Source organism: Triticum urartu, chromosome 7A (assembly GCF_056163025.1).
Source record: "Triticum urartu cultivar PI428250 chromosome 7A, HENAU_Tu73, whole genome shotgun sequence".
Classification (NCBI taxonomy): Eukaryota; Viridiplantae; Streptophyta; class Magnoliopsida; order Poales; family Poaceae; genus Triticum; species Triticum urartu.
The window spans coordinates 638,153,389-638,174,908 of record NC_141879.1 but is presented as its reverse complement, the minus strand read 5'-3'; positions in this window follow the sequence as shown (position 1 = coordinate 638,174,908).

Sequence of the window (21,520 nt, the reverse complement as noted above, 5' to 3'; positions counted from 1 at the left end):
ATATCCCTTTACCATGTGTTGGCATCACAATAATCATACTCCTCCTGAGTGCTTCCCCAGAATGTCCTTCTCTCGTCCAGCCCACAGAATATGCCATTGTGTTCAAAGACACAAGTAAAGAAATTTGAATTTTCTCCTGCAAGAGCAAGTATGGTATTGTTACTTAACTTCCAGATCATTTTCTTTACAATAATATACCGCTGGAGTGACAAAAATCAAAGTTCCAGCAGCTAGCATACTCTACACATAGCAGTGTACTGACAAAGCATACTACAAACACTGTTAAAAATCTGAAAGTCTGAAACTGTCAATTTGGGAACCTATATAACAGCCAACAGATGTGCCTATTTTCTCCCACTTATTATTGCAGATTCGACAACATGAATTGGTCACTACTACTGCCAATACATAAACCATACAGAACATGCAATCTGAACTTAAACATACAGGCAATCTGACCCTATTTCTAAGATGACAGGAAACATGTTCTCTGAATTTATTTGCCATCACAAGCAGGCACAACGAAACTAAACGTCATTGTACACAGCACAAAGAGCACCCTGAATGTGATCCATAGGCCCCCAAAAGTCACAGATTTCATCTCGATTTGAAATTCGATCACCCACGATCAAAACCCTATGCGGATATAGGGGATACAGGGGGCAAATCATGACATCAAGGGCAGCAGAACTCAACTTACCGTAATCTGGAGGAAACTCGCCGATGCCTCGAGGACGCGGCTCCATCCAGCGTAGATCGCCCCCGCGTCGCTCCCTCCTGTGTTGCTCCCGCTTGCGTCGATAACGAGAAGACGAACAGGCGAAGATCAAGAGACAGGGGTTTGTGAAGGGTTAGCGGTAGCAATATGTTATAACGCAATAACTACAGGGTAATTCTGGTACTTTTGCAGCTGCCAAGTAGCTTGAGGACCGCGGGTTCAGTTCTTCCACTAGGCAAGGGCCTTTACGCAAACTAGTAAATGTGCACGTGCAACGCACGTCTATTTGAACTAATAAGTGTGCACACGCAATACACATTTATTTGGATTAACATATTATACTAAACTTAATACAAGACAATTTATTCATAAATTTGAAATTTCCCTATAAAGTACACGATCTCTTATTTCCAACTCGTACAAATAATTTGAAATATCGTTTCTTCTTAATCAACATGTCTCCTGTATTAAAAGACCACCCACTTTTCTCAATGTATAAAATTCAAAATTATTTAGAAGATTTATCATGATTCTTCATATGCACACATTTATGCAAGTATAGTCACACATGAAAATGTCACTTAGAACAAGCTAAGGAACCGTTTCAGTGCCAACAAATTCCAGTCAAGAATTACACAAGATCGTCATGAACATATACAGAGAGAAGTGATCTCTCTTTCTCCGAGATTGATCGAACAACAAGTTTTTGTATATATCTATCCGACACTACTACATATATACAATATAACATCTTTTATAATCCCTAACATCTAAAATCGATTTCAACTTCCACATGGCATTCTCCGTCTTTATGTATGACATGGTCAAGAAAGAATCCCGCCAATTCCTCTTGAATTGCTCGTATGCGATCATGTGGTATGAGTTCATTCCGCATCTGTCACATCTAATTTAAAGAAGAGGGTCAATACATATATATGAAAGAAACTCAACACAATTGATGGTAATAAAATAAAATTGTGAATATTGTTTATGTACTAAATGATATGAAATTTACCATGACCACAAAATATCCTACATTCATCATCATCATAATCAACATGCAGTTTTTGCTTCTCTTGTATGTAGTCCAAGTTTTCTATCAGGAAAACATGTTAGCTCAACTGTAGATAAGGATGGTATGAAAATGCTCATGTAAAATTACAATTGCCATGTATCTGCTGGACAAACAAATACACTTATGCAAACTTTAGGTTTTTTTTAGTAAAACTTATGCGAACTTTAGTTTTTTTCATTAAAACTTATGCAAATTTCTGGGTTTTTTCAGTGAAACGTAATTTCATGACTGCAAGTAAGGTCTTGGTTCAGCGAATTTGTCTGTGAGTTCACTATGTAGTCGTGAGTTGGCCATGTAATAACCGGTAGTCGGTACTTAAAAAAACAGGGATGTCTGTTGCAGGTACGTGAAAATCAGTAAAAAAATAAATAAATAAAGAAGGCGAATGTCTCTGTGTGTGCTCCAACGCTCCTCTGTTTCTCATTGCCTCATCTCTAGTTCCTGTACTTCTAGATGTGTCACCACCGGTGAGGTAGCGATGACAGTAAAAAAACAACACTTGATACTTACTTGATTAATGCGTGTGTGTGGTGCGTTCGCGTGAAGGCGAGAGTCTCCGTCGTTTAGGCGTGCGAGCGGCCGCGGCGACCGTGTCCTCTCACCAGCTGGGCGGCATTGTCGACGCAGGTGAGTCAGTCGTCCAGCTTTGAGGCGACGGCCTCCACGCACCGGGATTAGCTTTGGACGACGTCGTCCACGCGCGAGTACCGGACAAGCGTATCCAACGGAGCAACACGCGTCAGAGCTGAGGGAGTCGGCGGTGGCTTCGGGCGAGTGAGATGGGGCCGTGATTAGCTTCACCTGCTTCACAGTGGCCGAGACCTGCACCGTCCTGGGGACGATAATGGTTGGCGACCAGGCGAATCTACATGCATGGTTGTGGGGGCAGATTTTTTTGGCCCGCTTATACTGGTCCAAGATACTCAGCGTTGCCCCCACTTGAAGGACCTCGGCGGTGGGTGGTTGTTAGCGTGAGTGTTGTGGATGGAGCCGAAGTCGACGCGGATGCCGGTGGTTCCCGGAGAGCATGCCCAGGATGTGGACGAAGTCGTTGCAGTCAGTAGAAGTGTGTTCGGAGGAAGCCGCAGCTCCTCCTCGCGTGTCTCCCATTGTGGCTCGCGTGGGTGGTGGGCTGGTGACGGCTCGCGACTCGCGATCATGATTCCCTGATAGGAAACGATAGGATGCGCTCGCGATTAGTTTCCTAATAATTAGATGCGTTCATGATTAGTTATCTAATAGGATGCAGCCATGATTAGTTTCCCAATAATTAGATGCGTCCGTGATTAATTTCCTAATAGGATGGCTCGTAATTATTTTTCTAATAATAGGATGCACGCGTGATTTTTTTTCCTAATAATAGGATGGGTTTGTGATTAGTTTCCTAATAATTAGATGTGACGGTGATTAGTTTCTTAATAGGATGTGTCCGTGATTATAGTTTCCTAATTGACCAGGCATGGACTTTCATATTTTCCTCCGCTGTGGAGTACGGTCAGTCAATGTAAATTACTAAGTGCACACAGAGAACGAAGGCTAGCCGTTAGATTGAGTTTAGTGGGACTAATCATGCGGTGGAATGTATCCATGTACGTTTTGTGGAGTGCACTTAAAAAAGATAATGTTTGCTTTTTTATAAGTAGTATAGATTAATAAAACGACGGGCACGTGTCTGATGGCCGACGTGGCATGACAGGCAGGCGTTTCGGACTAGTTTGTATGAAAATGTTTCCGCAAAACAAGTTTAGTGTCTAATTTGAGTCATTTTGCAAGTTCTTGTATGAAACTGTATCCGCAGTGCAAGTTGATGGACTGTACATGTAATTAACTCATGAGAAAAATTACGCCATTTGACCAGACATGCCATTTGAAATCAAGCGGTTGCAGGTGAATGACCTTTCACAAAGAAAATTCACCAAACATTGATACGAGTGACTTTTTCGACAAGCGTCACTTCTAAGCCTAATGCAATTAGAAAGCCACCTTCTACTTTAGTCGAAAGGTGAATATATGGATGAAAGAAAAGAGACGAAACATCGTTGACAATGAAAAATTCGTTGATCCGAGGAATTTTTGCTTGCTCCACGGAAGGAAGAAATGTCTTTTGTTCCTAGTTCCTACACGTAGTACAGCTCATACTCTTTTTTTTTTTGCGAACGTAGTACAGCTCATGCTAACCGCTTGATCGAGCAGTACTGCACAAATGGATGTACCACATGACATGACATAGCTAGCTTCTACACCACTAAATGGAACTTATAGCTTATTCCTCCTTGAATACCGATCAACCAAGAGACAGACAGCACCCAGCAAAGATGGCACAGATTTGTTCTCCTGTCCGTTGCTAACCACTAGACTTTTTTGGATCTACAGAGCTAGCTAGCGTTGGTGCATGCTTGCGGGCTACTGAAAGCCAAAGATTATCCCACAGTTTTATATATCAACCATGCGCTCAATGTGCTGGAAGCATATCGTGCTACTTTGTGAGATGTGAGAGCACGGTCATGGACAAACACCACAGCACAACACATATCTTATCCACCTTTAATCTCCCATGGCTGACTGAGAGTCATGTATATGGGATGGTGGGCTAGCTGACCAGTACTGCTCACCACGCAGCCACAATGGCAAAAATGTCTCGGTGCCCTGTTTTTTTTTGGTAGGAGTACAACATCTTAATGCCCTGTGACTATGAAGTAACTGGTGTATTTTATGTTATTTTTGCTGAGAAAATGAATTCTTAATTAACACTTATGTTTGCTTTAGGATTACCATATCATGTCATCATCAATCATTTTGATGTGAAGGCCGTACGGCCACGTGGCAGCATCGATCAATCGTGTAGTTGGGTAGTATCCTGATTGCCTCCACTTTTGCCAATGGAATTGCTTCTGCTTTCCCGGGTCTGCCATGGAAGATGGGACAAGGAATCGGGATAATGAAAGAAGAAAAGAGAGGAGCAATTAAAGGGCGAGGAAATTAGAGAGAGGCTGATACTAAAAGGCATGTGAAATCACGCCGATCTCCCGGCATGTGTAGATAGATGGTAGCTTAGCAGACACGTAGGAGTACGTGGGTAGAGTGGGTGAATGTGACAGGGTCCCGTCCCTCCTCCTCAATTCCGCAAAATTCCATGCCTCCATTATTGTTCCCATTGACGCTAACCGTATTGTCGGGTCACTCCCACTAAGATCGCTTGGTTACTACTACTAGTAGTAGTGCTAAACAGGAAGAGACCTCATGGGAGGACAAGTGAATGTTTAATAAGACTAGGAAATGTTCGGAAAATGGAGAAACAAAGAGAGGTTATAAACTAAAGAGAGGCAGTCGATCTGACTCGGCCAGAAAGTGGATGTGGAGATCACTGGATTCCTGCACTAGAGTCCCAAAAGCCAAGAATAATAATAATACGGGTGTTTATTGTATTATTTGTGCTCGTGCATGCGCCCCACGTCTAGGGCCAATTTGGCATCAAACTAAAGACATATTCGGAGTGTCCTGGTCACACTCACTCACACAGTCACACGCCTCCTTTTCATTTTCTGAAAGGCTCACTCACGCACCTCCTTGAAAACAGGTCCAGTCCAACTCCAACTTGTGAGTTGGATGGCTACCTTCCCCTATCGGGTGAGAATTGAACCTCGGATCTCGTTCGCCCTCTTTTTACTTCTTGTGTCAGTTTCACTGATTTTCTGCCGTTGCTTTCTGAGACGGGATGCGGTTGGTTCCACGGACAAGAATCGAGCAAGTTGGGATCCTTTTGGCCAGGAGCACATGATATATACGTTCTACACTGAGGATAATCGTCTGGTATGTATCCTGTGCTGACCTGGCCTCCATGGCCTGGAGGGAGGAACAGAGACGAGAATATAATTATCGGCCACGATGTTGTACATCCGCAGTTGTGCATCGTTCGTCCACACGCACAGGGATATAACTGAGATGCCGTGTGCCTGTGATGGTGGACTATCACCACCACCGTAGCATTCAGATCAAGAGATCGGCCACCTTAGCACTCCACCCAGCGAGAGGTATACCAGTACCACGAGTGGTAGTGGTAGTTGCGCCGTGCATGCATGGTCCATCCAAATTGCATGACATTGCAGGCGGGTGATAAGTTTAGGTAGTATGCGCTTGCAGCCGATCGAGCACGCAATCAGCACAGGATAGCGTCTCCAGCCTCACGACCGAGATTGTTGCATTGTTGCTTCTTCCTCCAGCCTCATGCGGAAGATAGCGCCCCCCACTTTGGCTTTCACTGTACTCACTAGGCTGTAGGCCACGCACGGCCGGCACGGCGTTGCCGTCCGCACGCCTGGCCACCACGCTGTTGGTGCGTGCATCATCTCGTCTCATTGTGTCAATCCCCAGCCGGCTGCGTCACCTCGGACCAGATCAGATAAAGGCGTCGTGTCCCGAGGAGCTGTGCTTGGCTTTGGATGGAAGCTGACCTCTAGCTCTAGGAGTGGGGCTGGTGCGGTGCAGTGCAGCGGCCGTGCTCCGGGGTGGCAACCTTCATCCTAAAAGCCAAAAAGGAGGTCTGCTCTGTGCCGTGGTGGTGCTCTGCTGCCGAAAGAAGGGGCAGTTGGTTCCTACACTAAAGCAACAATCATATGGCTTCTTCGAATTGCCGATAACTTTATTACAAAACATGCTTATTTCATATAATAAAATTTAGCATCATGTCTTAACCATATCACATCATAACATGCCCTGCAAAAATAAATTATACGTTCTTTACTTTGTTGTAGCAAGTTTTACGTGACTGCTGCGGGCTGAGTAAGAACCGTTCTTACCTACGCATCAAAACCACAACGCGGTATAGTGATTGCTTTTTGATTTTCAAAAAGAATCATGTACATTGAATCCGATTCAACTAAGGTTGAAGAAACTGACACCCACCAGCCACCTGTGTGTGAAGCACGTCGCTAGAACCAGTCTCGCGTAAGCGTACGCGTAATGTCGGTCTGAGCCGCTTCATCCAACAATACCGATGAATCAAGAATCAACTAGTGACGGCAAGCAATATGTATATACACACGCCCATAACTTCTTTGTGTTCTACTCGTGCATATAACATCTATGCATAGACATGGCTCGGATGCCACTATTGGTGAACGCAGTAATTTAAAAAAAATCCTACGCACACGCAAGATCCATCTAGGTGATGCATAGCAACGAGAGGGGATAGTGTTGTCTACGTACCCTTGTAGACCAAAAGCAGAAGTGTTATGACAGCGTGATTGATGTAGTCGTACGTCTTCACGATCCGACCGATCCTAGTACCGAAAGTATGGCACCTCCGCGATCTGCACACGTTCAGCTCGGTAACATCTCACGAACTCTTGATCAAACTGAGTGTCGAGGGAGAGCTTCGTCAGCACGATGGCGTGATGACGGTGATGATGAAGCTACTGGCGCAGGGCTTCGCCTAAGCACTGGAACGATATGACCGAGGTGGATTATGGTGGAGGGGGGCACCGCACACATCTAAGAAAATGTCAACTTGTGTGTCTTTGGGGTGCCCTCTTCCCTCGTATATAAAGGAGTGGAGGAGGGGGGAGGGCCGGCCCTCTATGGCGCGCCTTGGAGGATTCCTACCTCCCACCGGGAGTAGGATTCCCCCCCCCCCCTTCCTAGTTGGACTAGGAGAGGAAGCTAGGAAGGGGAAGGAAGGAGGAAGGAAAGGGGGGGCCGCCCCCCCCCCCCCCCAATTGGGATTGGGCTTGGGGGGCGCGCCCCCTCCTATGCTTCCTTCTCATCTCTCCCACTATGGCCCAATAAGGCCCACATACTTCCCAGGGGTTCCGGTAACCTCCCGGTACTTCGGTAAATGCCCGAACTCATCCGGAACCATTCTTATGTCCAAACATAGTCATCCAATATATCGATCTTTACGTCTAGACCATTTTGAGACTCCTCGTCATGCCCGTGATCACATCCGGGACTCCAAACAACCTTCGTCACATCAAAACACATAAACTCATAATATCGATCATCACCGAACATTAAGCGTGCGGACCCTACGGGTTCGAGAACTATGTAGACATGACCGAGACTCATCTCCAATCAATAACCAATAGCGGAACCTGGATGTCCATATTGGTTCCTACATATTCTACGAAGATCTTTGTCGGTCAAATCGCATAACAATATACATTGTTCCCTTTGACATCGATATGTTATTTGACCAAGATTCAATTGTCGGTATCTCAATACCTAGTTCAATCTCGTTACCGGCAAGTCTCTTTGCTCGTTCTGTAATGCAACATCCCGTAACTAACTCATTAGTCACATTATTGCTTGCAAGGCTTATAGTTATGTGCATTACCGAGAGGGCCCAGAGATACCTCTCTGATACATGGAGTGACAAATCCTAATCTTGATCTATGCCAACTCAACAAACACCATCGGAGACACCTGTAGAGCATATTTATAGTCACCTAGTTACACTCTGACATTTGATAGCACACTAAGTGTTCCTTCGGTATTTGGGAGTTGCATAATCTCATAGTCATAGGAACATGTATAAGTTATGGAGAAAGCAATAGTAGTAAACTAAACGATCATCGTGCTAAGCTAATGGATGGGTCAAGTCAATCACATCATTCTCTGATGATATGATCCCGTTCATCAGATGACAACTCTTTGTCCATGGCAGGGAAACTTAACCATCTTTGATCAACAAGCTAGTCAAGTAGAGGCATACTAGTGGCACTCTATTTGTCTATGTATTCACACATGTACTAAGTTTCCGGTTAATACAATTCTAGCATGAATAATAAACATTTATCATGATATAAGGAAATATAAATAACAACTTTATTATTGCCTCTAGGGCATATTTCCTTCATGAGTTGCTTATGTTTTGCCGAAATGTCGATTTATTTCCATTTCGGTGAATTTCGAGCAAACTCATATGTCCTATTTTTAGGCAAGGTCATGCCAAAATTTTATATATATGACTTTGAAGCATGCATTATTTATTTCATAACCCTTTTGCTTGTTATACCGTGCAGTCGGTCAAGAAGGTGAGTGGATGGAAGGTGGAGCGGTACAGGCAATCCGCGGTGATGGACATGTATGCAAATAATCGGACTAGGATTAGTTGTCCGTGTGCAAGATGCAAGGAAGGATTCCTTTTGGACCCTTTTGATCGTGGCACTTTGAAGGCGCACCTGCTGATGAATAATTTCATGGATGGCTATACTTAGTGGGTAAGTGAAGAAGATGATGATGATGAGGACGTCCACATGGCAGGGAATAACGACATGGGTGTCGTGGAATTGTCACGGCAGATGTCCTAATGTGAGGACTTAGTCGTGAGGCCAACGCATATTTGTAGTAGCTTGAGAGGGGTTGAGCGGAATCGAGAGACGCAACACAAGACAAGGATTTAGACAGCTTCGGGCCCCGGAAAATATCATCCGGTAATAGCCCTACATGTTGTTTGTGGCTAGATCTCATTATGCTTATGAAAGAGTCACCGGTAAGCCGGCTCTCTCTAATTGTGTCTAGATTAGTGTTTCTTGTTGCTTGTCCCTCTTTGGGGAGCCCTGCCCCTCCTTATATATGTTGAAGGGGCGGGTTACATGTGGAGTCCTAGTAGGACTAGGACTAGTCTATCCTTTCTTACAAGTTGAATACAAGTCCGGGTCTTGCTTCCTCGTAAAGGAAATATTCGTCATCTCTTTCCTCTTAAGCCGGCCCATCATAACGTGAGCCGGCCTTCTGGGCTTTGGGCCTTGTCTTCTATCTGACCCGCCGTTAGGGCCATCCGTGAGTCGCCAGGTTCGTGAGTCGCCACTAACGGCGGGTTACCAATGAAAACGCCAAGCCCGGCCGGGTCATACTGCGGGGTATATCCCCGACATTAGCCCCCAGTTTAATTTGGATCCTGTAAAATAAACACAAGAACAAACTTGATAGGTTGTGCTCCGGGTTTAAATATTTTCCTGAACCGGCACCTGGTCATCTTTAAATCCTTGTCATTTCCTCCTGGATGCATACTCAAAGATCTTATAGCAAATCTCTTTTAACAGATATGTCCAAATCTTGCCAATGCAAAAATCCAGGCACTTCTTCTCAAAAAATCCGGGTCAATAAGCCAGCTTCATAAGCAATTTGCTGACATTGGCTCTTGTTGAGAAGTATTATAAGAAATAATCCATTTGAATCGGCCTTCAATGCTCTGACTTGACCAAAATATTGGTCTTGAAATATTCAACTGATATTCAACCGGCTTAAAGATGTAGATCTTGCCGATTTATGATTGCCAAAATTGTCGGGTTATAAATAAATGATGCCGGGTCATGATTGTTGTAGACACCGGGTTAATCTGGTCCACTCCAAATTGAGAATTTGAAGATTTTTTTCCTATATGCATATCACCTGTAGTCCCCAAGTGTCGGGTTGTCATGCTTGCAGCAACCTGGGACTTGTAATTGCCTTATACTAATAAAAACTTCAACCAGTGTAGCCCCCAAGGGCCGGGTCATTATGCAATAATGAACAGGGATTTTGTAGATATAACCATGTAAATTTGAACATCAACGTGTAGCCCTCAAGGGACGGCTTAGTAAAATAATACTGAGTTGGGACTTTGTATATAATTTATTGATAATAACATCATATAATATGATCTCCACCATGGGGCTTGAACCTTGAATTGTTGACAGGAGCAATTGGGAGCCCCCAAGGGCCGGCTCATTATGATATGATGAGTCGGATCTTCAAGAAGGCTAGTAAAAATGACTTTGCATTAGCCCCCAAGTGTCATGGTGCATGCTTGCAGCGACATGAGACTTGCATATTTGATATAACCTCAACTTAAATAATGTAGCCCCCAAGTGCCGGGTCGTAAGCCTGCAGCGACTCGGGACTATTCCTTCAATTATAGAATAAATCATATCCATTGATAATATAATAGCCATTGCGCTAAAGCGACTTTGAAAACCTCATCTGTTGATAAGTAAACCCGGAGTTTAAATACCCGACGGCTCTTGGCCGCTGGCGATTTAATACGCCTCTATTGTAAACCGGAATTTTTATAATCCGGCGGCTTATAACCTTTGAGAAAATCAAGAATTGATAACCCTTCTGAGACACCAATTTCAATCTTTGATGATGGGTTGGAACTTAATCATTTGTGTAAGTCATAGCTCTGTAAATCCTGCATAGAGTTTAAACAACATATGCCCTGGCGACTTAACGTCAAAAGCCAGGGCGGGTAACCACCCAAATGTAGTCTTATACTGCACAGAAGTAAATCACAAGACCCCTTGGCGGTTTACCGCAGGGCGGGTCATAATATCCCACATATAACCAATGTGATATTCAATTTGCCGGTTTACATGACTTGTGCAATAAGGGTGATAACCCAATCCTTAGAAGTCAATACTTCCAAATATATGATGATTGTCACATGCTAGCGACTTATCGTCTAAAGCCAAACTGGGTTTAAACGAAACCACACTTATACTTAGATCTCAACAAATAAGTCTCAAGACAAAACCAAATATTGTTTGCAAAAAACTTAAATCAAATAAAAATTGAGGTTTCTGATTCGAATACGATCAGTAAACCGTTCCAAAGGGGTTAAGCTAGGATTCAAATACGATCATGTAGCCCCAGTGGCTTTGGCGTTGCGCCGATCAAGAGGGTACCGACAGCTATGTTCTCTTTGGTTCGAATACGACCTATGTTTGAACAGGAAGCCCCCAAGTGATCATACAAATTTTTGCATCACGCTGATCAAGAGGGTACCGACAGCTATGCTCGATGAGCAGGAAGCCCCCAAGTGACCATAATAAGGGAAGCCGTAAGGCATGATACCCATGTTTGAACCGCGCATCATGGCAGCAAGTTCTCTTTGGCAACCTTTAATTTTTCTGAGAACTCGAATCTTGCGAGAGATTAATTCTTTTTGAACCAGAATTTCAAACCAGATATTGAGAGCTTCAAAGCTTTGTGGGAGACAGGTTTACCTTGAACCGGATTTTAAATTGGATATTAAGGGTTTCACGCTGTGTGGGAGACGGGATTTCCCTTGAACCGGATTGTAAACCGGAAGCATCATTGTGAGCCGGAATCCTTCTTTTTAAGCCGGAAATTTTCCGACGGCCTTTAAATATTCGCCAATAAGGCAGTAGCCTTCGGGGCCGGGTTATTTTTCTCTCCAATGACCCGGAGTTCTTGAATATGCTTTAAACCGACAATCATTTACTGAGTCATGTCATCGTAGCCCCCGAGTTTCAAGGCGACTCGAGGAGTTGGCTTTGAGATTCTCCATATTGACCATGATATAAACCGGTATGAGTCATTCAACATCTCAGTGATATAACTTGTCCTGCACTGTAGAACTTGCAAGCCAGAGCAATTGCTCTTTTAAAGAAAGCAATATATAATATAAAAATATACTGGATGGATTCACCGGATATGTTAGGTTAGTAATTATCTACCACGGAGTTGATGATCACCATGTTGAAGTTGAAATCAATCACTGGTGAGTCGGCCGTGGGAGCAGAGAGATGAGCCGGTCACGGCGTTGTAAGCCGGTGTGGACGAGCGAGTCAATCGCAGGCGTGGTAAGCCGCGTGGACGGGCGAATCAACCGCGTCGTGTTGATGTAGCGGGGGCAGCGACCTGCGGACGTACTTGTCGAGCAGCACGGCACAGACAAGTGCTAGTGCAAAAAATAATGCTGGTCGGAAAAATAGTCCTGCGAAAAAATATCACAGACCAGAGTAATTGTTTTTTGATAAAAACAATATGCATTAAAAATAAATAGACAAGATAGTACCTGATATTTTTCTTTTGTGGGATGAACGTGGATATTGAGATCAAAACATATCAACTGTCTGATGTTGATAACGGCTCATCTGATCATCTCCAGCAGCTACCCTTTCCTTTTGACTTGATCTGTCATATGAATACTTGATGTTGTATTGCCGGATACCCCACATATATGCGTTGATTTGGTTACCCATGTATAAGCTTCAGGTCATCCATGGGGAGTAGCGCCCTGGCGACTTAGCAGATGCATAAACTCCAGCGGCTCAATAGCTCATATTCTCTTTCTGGTGTTTTGCACGAACACACATTCACTAAAAGCAGAACTAGTACTCCCCTCAACAGCAGCGGTAACTTAACAGATCTTTTATGAAACCGTCCAGGACTTTTAACCCTTGCACGACTCGCGTGTGTTGGTACGGAGGCCAGCGAAGGCGGCTCAGACGCACAGGGCGGTTTAGGCAAAGGTGAGCGACGAGACGGGCCGTAACAGTGGCTCGAGGCACCGACGAGGGCAGCTCAGGCCATCGCGAGACAGTGTAGGCGCGGTCGGTTTACTGGTGTTAGCTTGAAACGAGCCATGGCAGAAGCACGTAACGGCGCCGGCGACTCAGAAGTGGAAACAAGCAACGGCGTAGGTGTCTCAGAAGCGGCGACTCAAGGCCACGACGACAGCTCGAGGCGTCGTTGTCACGCCGGTGCAGAGGCGCCGGCGAGGCGGCGGGTTGAAGTAGAGCCCAGCTGTGGTGATGTAGGCGACAGGGTGGCTCAAGGTGAGGCCAAGTGCGGCGCGCGGAGGGGCAGCAACAGGCGGCTTGCGGGCGTGACCTGGCCGAGCGCGACCCAGCGGGGCTGCTCAGAGGCAAAGGCAACACTCGGAAGCGGCCAGCCGAGGCCACATCGGAGGCTCAGCGCAAGGTGAGCTCGGCGGCTATGAGTAGGTGCCGGCCCTCAGAGCAACGGGCCGGGTCAAGGACAGCACGAGAACGGCTCGGACGGCCGTGCCTGCAGCAGAAGAAAAGGCAGAGTCGAACCATGGCCACGGGCGGCTCGGGGTCAAACCAGCGGGACCCGGCGATTCGAGGCGAACACAGCGACTCGGCGCAGATGCTCAATGGCACGGCGGTGAAGGTGAGGCCGGTGAAGGATGTGGCTCTCATCACGACGACTTGGGGGAAAAACCCGCGTCGGCGCGGGAAGGTCAAAGTGGCAAAAGTTCCTCGTCTCAGCCACGGAGGCAGTAGGCGCTCGAAGCAAGGCCACAAGGGCGGCGAAGGTGAGCAGGCCGTGGTAGAAAGCGGCAGCGCCGGTTCGGCCACGGCAGCAGCGGTGAGGAGTTCGGAGCCCGCTAGCTGGCGGCTCAGGTGACTGAGGCCGAGGGTGGCTCGTCGGAGGTGACTCGGTGGTGGCTCGGCCGCTCATCAGGGCCGGCACCGAACAGCAGTTGTGACCGCGACAGGCGGACCACGACGTAGCAGTAGAGGAGGTCGCAGAAGCCTGCTCAGAGGTGGAGATCGCAGCCCAAGTCCGAGTCGCGGTCAGTTGGATGAAATCACGTCTGTGTTTTCCTTCGAGTCGTTCACTTCCATGGTGGGCCGGCTGGAGCATGGGCGGCTCGCGGCGGTCGGCGGCTTGAAGCGCGGTAGGCCGGCGGGTTGCAGCAGCCAAGGCGGCTTAGCGGGCCGCAGCTTGGACAGAGGTGACCGGCGCCGGCGGCTCGGTCAGCGGGGGCGCGTCGGTGAGGCACCGCTGCGGTGGCGGGGGCGGAACGGCGAGGATGAAGAGTCGTGTCCTCGTCTTGATCCATAGCTGACAGGACGCATGCAGCCCAAGTTTCTAGTGTAGCTCATCTGTCCTCAGATGATACGGTCTTGATTAGCAGTAGCATCGGGGAAACAACCAAAGTAGCATGCTGATACGGTTTTACTGCTTCATGAATATAGACGTAGTGTTCCTCCAAGATGTTGAGGAGTACTAGTTGAGATAGTACTAATTGGAGTGCTTGTCTGATTCGGTCTTTACTTCACATCGAGATTTTTAGTAGGTCCCCTTGGGACGTGAGACAGCCGCGCCGCAGACCGACTCTCAGGCGTGGCCTGGCGACTTGGCCGTGGAGGATTGAGATGGAGACCCGCAGAAGCAGAGGCAGTGACAGCGACTCGACGATGCATGGCCACGAGGCGAGCTTTGGCCATGGCGGCTCAGAGGCAACGCCTGTCAACGTAGGCAGTCCGACGAGTCCAAGTCAACGCTGAAGTAGTCAGCCAACTCAGATTTGACACCTTCTTTAGAAGTCTGTCCGTTTCGGCGACTTGTAAAACAATCAAATAAATCATAGGACAGGCGGGGGCGGATCAACAGTAATGCTAATTCTTTTTCAACTTCAATCTCATGGATTGTAAAATCTTCATCCGGAAAATTGCAAACTCCTCGATCCCTAGAAAGATCCCTTCAAGAACTCATCACCACCGTGCGCAGGCCCACGGTGGGTGCCAACTGTCGTGGAATTATCACGGCAGATGTCCTAATGTGAGGACTTAGTCGTGAAGCCAACGCATCTTTGTAGTAGCTTGAGAGGGGTTGAGCGGAATCGAGAGACGCAACACAAGACAAGGATTTAGACAGCTTCGGCCCCCGGAAAGCATCATCCGGTAATAGCCCTACATGTTGTTTGTGGCTAGATCTCATTATGCTTATGAAAGAGTCGCCGGTAAGCCGGCTCTCTCTAATTGTGTCTAACCCTAGAGATTATTGTTTCTTGTTGCTTGTCCCTTTTTGGGGAGCCATGCCCCTCCTTATATATGTTGAAGGGGCGGGTTACATGTGGAGTCCTAGTAGGACTAGGAGTAGTCTATCCTTTCTTACAAGTTGAATACAAGTCCAGGTCTTGCTTCCTCGTAAAGGAAATATTCGTCATCTCTTTCCTCTTAAGCCGGCCCATCATAACGTGAGCCGGTCTTTTGGGCTTTGGGCCTTGTCTTCTATCTGACCCGCCATTAGGGCCATCCGTGAGTCGCCAGGTTCGTGAGTCGCCACTAACGGTGGGTTACCAATGAAAACGCCAAGCCTGGGCGGGTCATACCGCGGGGTATATCCCTAACAATGGGGCTAGACGAAGAGATGACCGATCGACAATAAGACGATGGCGCCAGACATGTCGAGGAGGAAGAGTCCCGAAATGACGACGGCGGCGGAGAAGATTCAGGACACGACGAAGAAGAGTCCGAACATGGCGGAGAAGAGGCGGCGGTCATGCCGCAGTCTTTGACGCTACTAAGTTCAGTCGTGCAGGACCCTCATGTTCGAGACCTCCTTCGCAAGAGTACGATTAGCGAGAGAGCTGCTTCTAGAGAAGAGGCCAAGCTGGCGCAACTTGAAGTAGACTCGAGGACTCCATTGTATGACGGTTGCGATCCCGAGGTGACCCGCATGAGTTTCACGCTCGAACTTCTAAAGACGAATGCCAAAAAAATGGACAGATAAAAGCCTTGATGAGTATTTGAAGTTTCTACATAATAAAGTTCTTCCCGCGGGGAACCTGTGTCCTACTAGTGTCGAGGAGGCCAAGAAAATCGTTTGCCCTTTTGATTTGCCACGCATTAGGTACCACGCATGCATCAACGATTGTATCATTTATCGGGGGAGCACGCGAAAAAAACCAGCTGTCCAGTGTGCAATACTTCTCGATACAAGAAGGCAGGAAAGAAAGCTCCTCAGAAAGTTGTATGGTACTTTCCGATCACTCCTCGTCTGTGTAAGTGCATCTAGTGCCACCCCTAGTTGGTTTTGGAGTATTGACGACAAACCTAGTTGAGGGCCTAATGTGTTTGTGAGAATTGCAGGATAACACAGGTAGAAGTCCCTCATTGATTCGGTTTTCCTACCAGAGATGACCCCTAAAAATGTATGAAGACATTGAAGTCAAAGGTGGTATATGAAGACATTCACATTGAAGACTATGATAAGAGAAGACATCGCGTGAAGACTATGGAGCGCGAGGACTTAGCAGTTTCGTCGTTCAGTGTTTTTCTTTGTTGAGTCATAGGAACCACCGTACTGTTAAGTGGGGTCCAAGAGAACCAGTCAGAATGACTGAAGTGATGCTTAACCAAAATCCTATGTCTTTGAGTGAAGACTATGAGAGCAAATCTTGTCCAGAGTTGGATAAGTCAGCTTTGCTTGTAGTCCAAATAAAGTTGCTGTGTGTGTTTAAAATCTGACCGTTGGAACACGTGTCAATTCCTTAGTGACCAAGGGTCATTTCGGACAAATCAGGTCGCGTTGCCAAGGGGCCATAAATAGCCCACCCCCTACAACCATAAACGGTTGGCTGCTCACAGTTAGAGTACGGCTTTTGTCGTTTGAGAGCAACCCACCTCGAAGCCTTTGAGAGAGAATTCCTTGCGAGGATAAAGCCCTAAACACCCAGAGCCAAAGAGTGTTAGGCATCACTTAAGTCTTCCTGTCTGTGTGATCTGAAGACTTATTACACTTGAGGACTGTGAATCCTTCAGTCGGTTAGGCGTCGCGTTCTGAGCATCCAAGAGTCATTGTGGATCGCCGGTGAACAAAGTCTGTGAAGGTTTGGAAGTCTACCTTGAAGACTTACCAGAGTGATTGGGAGAAGACTGAGTGTCCTTAGCTTAAGGGGAATAATGTGAAGACGAGGTCTTCTGAGTTGAATCTCAGCCTCCCTAACCAGACGTACAGTTGTCACAGCAACTGGAACTGGTCCAACAAATCATTGTCTTCAATGAGTCACTGGTTTCATCCTTCCCTTCCCTTTACTTACTGTTGGTCCTTGTGAAGTCATTGTATGATTGCATTATCTTGTCTTCACTGAGTGACTTCTTGTTCTGATTGGCTTCACAATATCTTCCTACCTGATCTTTACTGCCTAGCTGCTATTAGTCATTGTGCTTTCACTTCATTGAATACTTGACTATGGTTTGCCTAGTGTAGTCTACCTTCCGCTGCATAGTAATAGGTTTATTTCTATCGTTTGTCTTCGAAACTTCCATGTTTTGAAGACTTTCATAAAAATCGCCTATTCACCCCCCCTCTAGTCGATCACTAGCACTTTCAGTCTGCAGCAGTATTTCGTAGATCCTAAGGAAGCAAATCTCATGCGCTGTCACACAGAGAGGAAGAAGCCCGACGATGAAGATGATCCGAGGCTGAGACACCTCGTAGATGGTAGCCAGTGGAGAGCATTCAACGCCGATATGGATTTGCTAGAGAAGATCCAAGGAACATCGTGCTTGGTGCGAGTACCGATGGCATGAATCTGTTTGGAAACCAGAACACCAACCACAGCACATGGCCCGTGTTTGTATGGATGTACAACCTCCCCCCATGGAAGTGCATGAAGACAAAGTACATACACATGAGCATGCTGATTCAAGGGACGAAACAACCGTGAAATAGTATTAACCTGTATATGGGGCTTCTGCAAGAGGAGCTAGACACATTATGGAAAACACCGGCATGGACATGGGACGCCAGCAAAGGAGAATATTTCCATATGAGAGCTGTGCTGATGACGACGGTGCACGACTATCTCGGTTACGGGTACACCTCAGGCCAGGTGTCCCACGGATACTGCGGATGCACGAGGTGCATGGATGATACAACGTCTCAACAGCTTACGTCAGCGAAAGATGGCGGGTCCATGAAAATCGTGTACATGGGGCATCGTAGATGGCTCGAGAAGGATGACCCATGGAGAAAGCGTGGAGATCTATTCAATGGGTTGGCTGAGCTTCGGGGACCTCCAAGTAAGAGGAGCGGCACCGAAATCGATGAGCTATTGAGAAACTGGGAACAATGCCCCACGTCGGGAAAGATCAAAAAGGCGTCGGAGCCGCTACTGAAGGTATGGAAAACGAGGTCTGTTTTCTGGTACTTGGAGTACTGGCCCAATCATGACACGCCTCATTGCCTTGATCCAATGCATATCACGAAGAATGTCCTCGAGAGCTTGCTTGACACACTGATGAACATGCCGGAGAAGACCAAGGATTGGCCGAAGGCAAGGAAAGACTTGGAAGATTTGAAGATCAGGAAAGATCTCTGCCGTAAAAAGTTGATGGAGGAGACGGAGACGGAGACGGAGACGGAGGGGGAAAGGGGGAGAAAAGTCAACAAGAAGGAGGAGAATTAGTGCCCCCTTCTTGATTCACTTTAAGTGCGAAGGAGATCGATCAATTCATCAAGTGCCTTATGGGAATCAAAGTCAGTTCCGGTTACTATGGGAAGATAAGCAGATTTCTAGACCCCAAGAAGAAAAGGTTCAGCGGGATGAAGTCTCATGACTGTCACGTGATGATGACGCAGATACTCCTAGTTGCCATTAGAGGGATAATGGAGAAGCACGTCCGTGACACACTTACTGGTCTCTGCAACTTCTTTGACATTATATCTCGAAAGTCCATAAGTGTGAAGCAGCTCCCAAGGCTACAGGAAGAGATCGTTGTTATACTATGTGAGCTTGAGATGTACTTCCCGCCCGCGTTCTTTGACGTCATGGTGCATCTGTGTGTCCACATCATGGACGACATCATCGACTTCGGGCCGACACTCCTTCACAGCATGATGCCGTTCGAGAGGATGAATGGTGTCTGATAACCCACAAGTACAGGGGATCGCAACAGTTTTCGAGGGTAGAGTATTCAACCCAAATTTATTGATTCGACACAAGGGGAGCCAAAGAATATTCTCAAGTATTAGCAGCTGAGTTGTCAATTCAACCACACCTGGAAACTTAATATCTGCAGCAAAGTGTTTAGTAGCAACGTAATATGACAGTGGTGATAACGGTAGCAAAAGGTAACTGTCGGCATTCTGGGAACAGGGGTCCCTAGACTTGCCTGCCTGCGGCCTGCGGCGTGGCTCAAAGGGGGGCCCAGCACGGCCCATCTTCACCAACACAAACCCAAGACCCTCACGAGGGGCCGAGCCTCGCGGGGCGGACGGCGCGGAGCTTCCTCAGGCACGGCCTCGTCAGGCTGGCTCACGAGGAGGCGGAGAGATCAAGGCGGGGTACCTCGCGAGGTGCCCGTGACGCAAGCCATGACGACTCAGGGCGCCAGGCGGGTGCCAGCCCGCGCAGCGTCCTCCTTTCCTCTTTGGTGCAAAGGGGGCAAGCGCAGCCGCGGAGTACCGAGGCATCAGGCAAAGGTTGCCATTTTGGTGCAACGAGACCAAGAGGACTACGAGATGGAGGTCACCGTGGAGCCCAAGACGGCGTCATCACTAGAGCTTTGCGCAGACGAATACCACTTTTGTCAGGATAGTTGATACTTGATGTCCCCCTTCAAATTAGCCCGCCATTGTTGGCTACCTTCCCGCTCGATATTTGGGAAGAGGACCAGGGCCTCTATAAATAGGACCAGCCACCCACAGAGCAAGGGGGCCGAGGGGTTTCGGTCGGTTGGTTGAGAGAGAGAGAGAGAGAAAGGTGACTGAACTCCACCGAGCAGTTCATCGCCCCAGCCAAGAACAGACCCTCGCGAGGCTGTTCTTCCTTGTATTGTTCATCATCATCAGCCCAAGAGGCAATACACCACACCACACACTGGAGTAGGGTATTACACCACAATGGTGGCCCGAACCAGTATAAACCTTGTGTCTCTTGCGTTGTTCTTTCCGTAGTTTAGATCCTAGCATGGCGGCGGGGGGGGGGGGGGGGGGGGGGGGTGCAGGTAGGTAGGAGGCGAAATCTCCGCGCGCACCCCAGTGTTCGAACCTCAAGGGTCTGCCGGAACCCGGAATCCGACATTTGGCGCGCCAGGTAGGGGTGCGCTGGAGTCCACCTTCTACCACCCCGCTCTCCTCCGACCATCGCGCCCATGTCTGATGCTCGTCGGGCCCGCGCGGAGCGCCGGGCCGCCCTCGCTTCCCGCGTCGCCCAGACGGCCCCTGTCGGCAGGCGTCCTCGCCGTTCCCCGTCACCTGCCGTCAACGCCGCCATCGGCCCGGCAGGGGACGAGCAGCAAGCGTCGTCTCAACATCCTTCCGTGCGGCAAGACGGCCGCACCGCAACTCCCTCGCTCGCCGCGGCTGGATCTTCGTCCCGTGCGCTCCGCGCACCCATGGAGGCTCGAGCTGCGCTCATCGCGGCAAACGAGCTCCTGTGCTACCGTCCCGTCGACGACGTCTACGAAGAATGGCTCGACCGCATCGCCGAGCTCGTCCGTGCCGTAGGGGGCTCTTCCGCGCCGTCCGTTCCGCTGCACCACACGCCGCCCTGCGCGGGCGACGAGGCTCCGGTGGCGCCCCGGCCGCCTCCTCCTCAAGAAGACGCCATGGCTCCAAGGCGCGTGGCCCCTGGGCGGAACCCGCTTCGTCAGGTGCCAGCGCGGCAAGAATAGAGCTGCCAAGAAGTCCCTCGCCCGCCAGAAGCTGCCCGGGCGCTCCCTGCTCCAGCACGTCGCGACCATGCTCCTGCTCCCGCGCGTCAAGACCCCGTGCTGCTCTTAGCTGCAGCGTGTGGGGACATGAAAGACCAGGCTCAAGGCCTCCCGTGGCCACAGCAGGCTGCCGCGCCTACACCACCGAACTACGCAGCGTCGCGTGGCCCGACAAGTTCAAGCCAGACCTGCCTCCTCGCTACGACGGCACGGCCGACCCTGCGGAGTTCCTCCAGCTCTACGAGCTGGGCATCGAAGCTGCCAACGGAGACGAGAAGGTCATGGCGAACTGGTTTCCCATGGCGCTCAAGGACGGGGCCCGCACCTGGCTCCTGAACCTGGCTCCAGGCACAATCTCCTCCTGGGAGGAGATGCGCACCCGCTTCATCGCCAACTTCCAAGGCACTCGCGACCGGCCACCCGCCGTGAGCGACATGCGCCGCATCAAGCAACAACCCAGGGAGACCCTGCAGAAGTACATCCAGTGCTTCAACAACGCACGCCTCAAGATTCCCAAGGTGACTG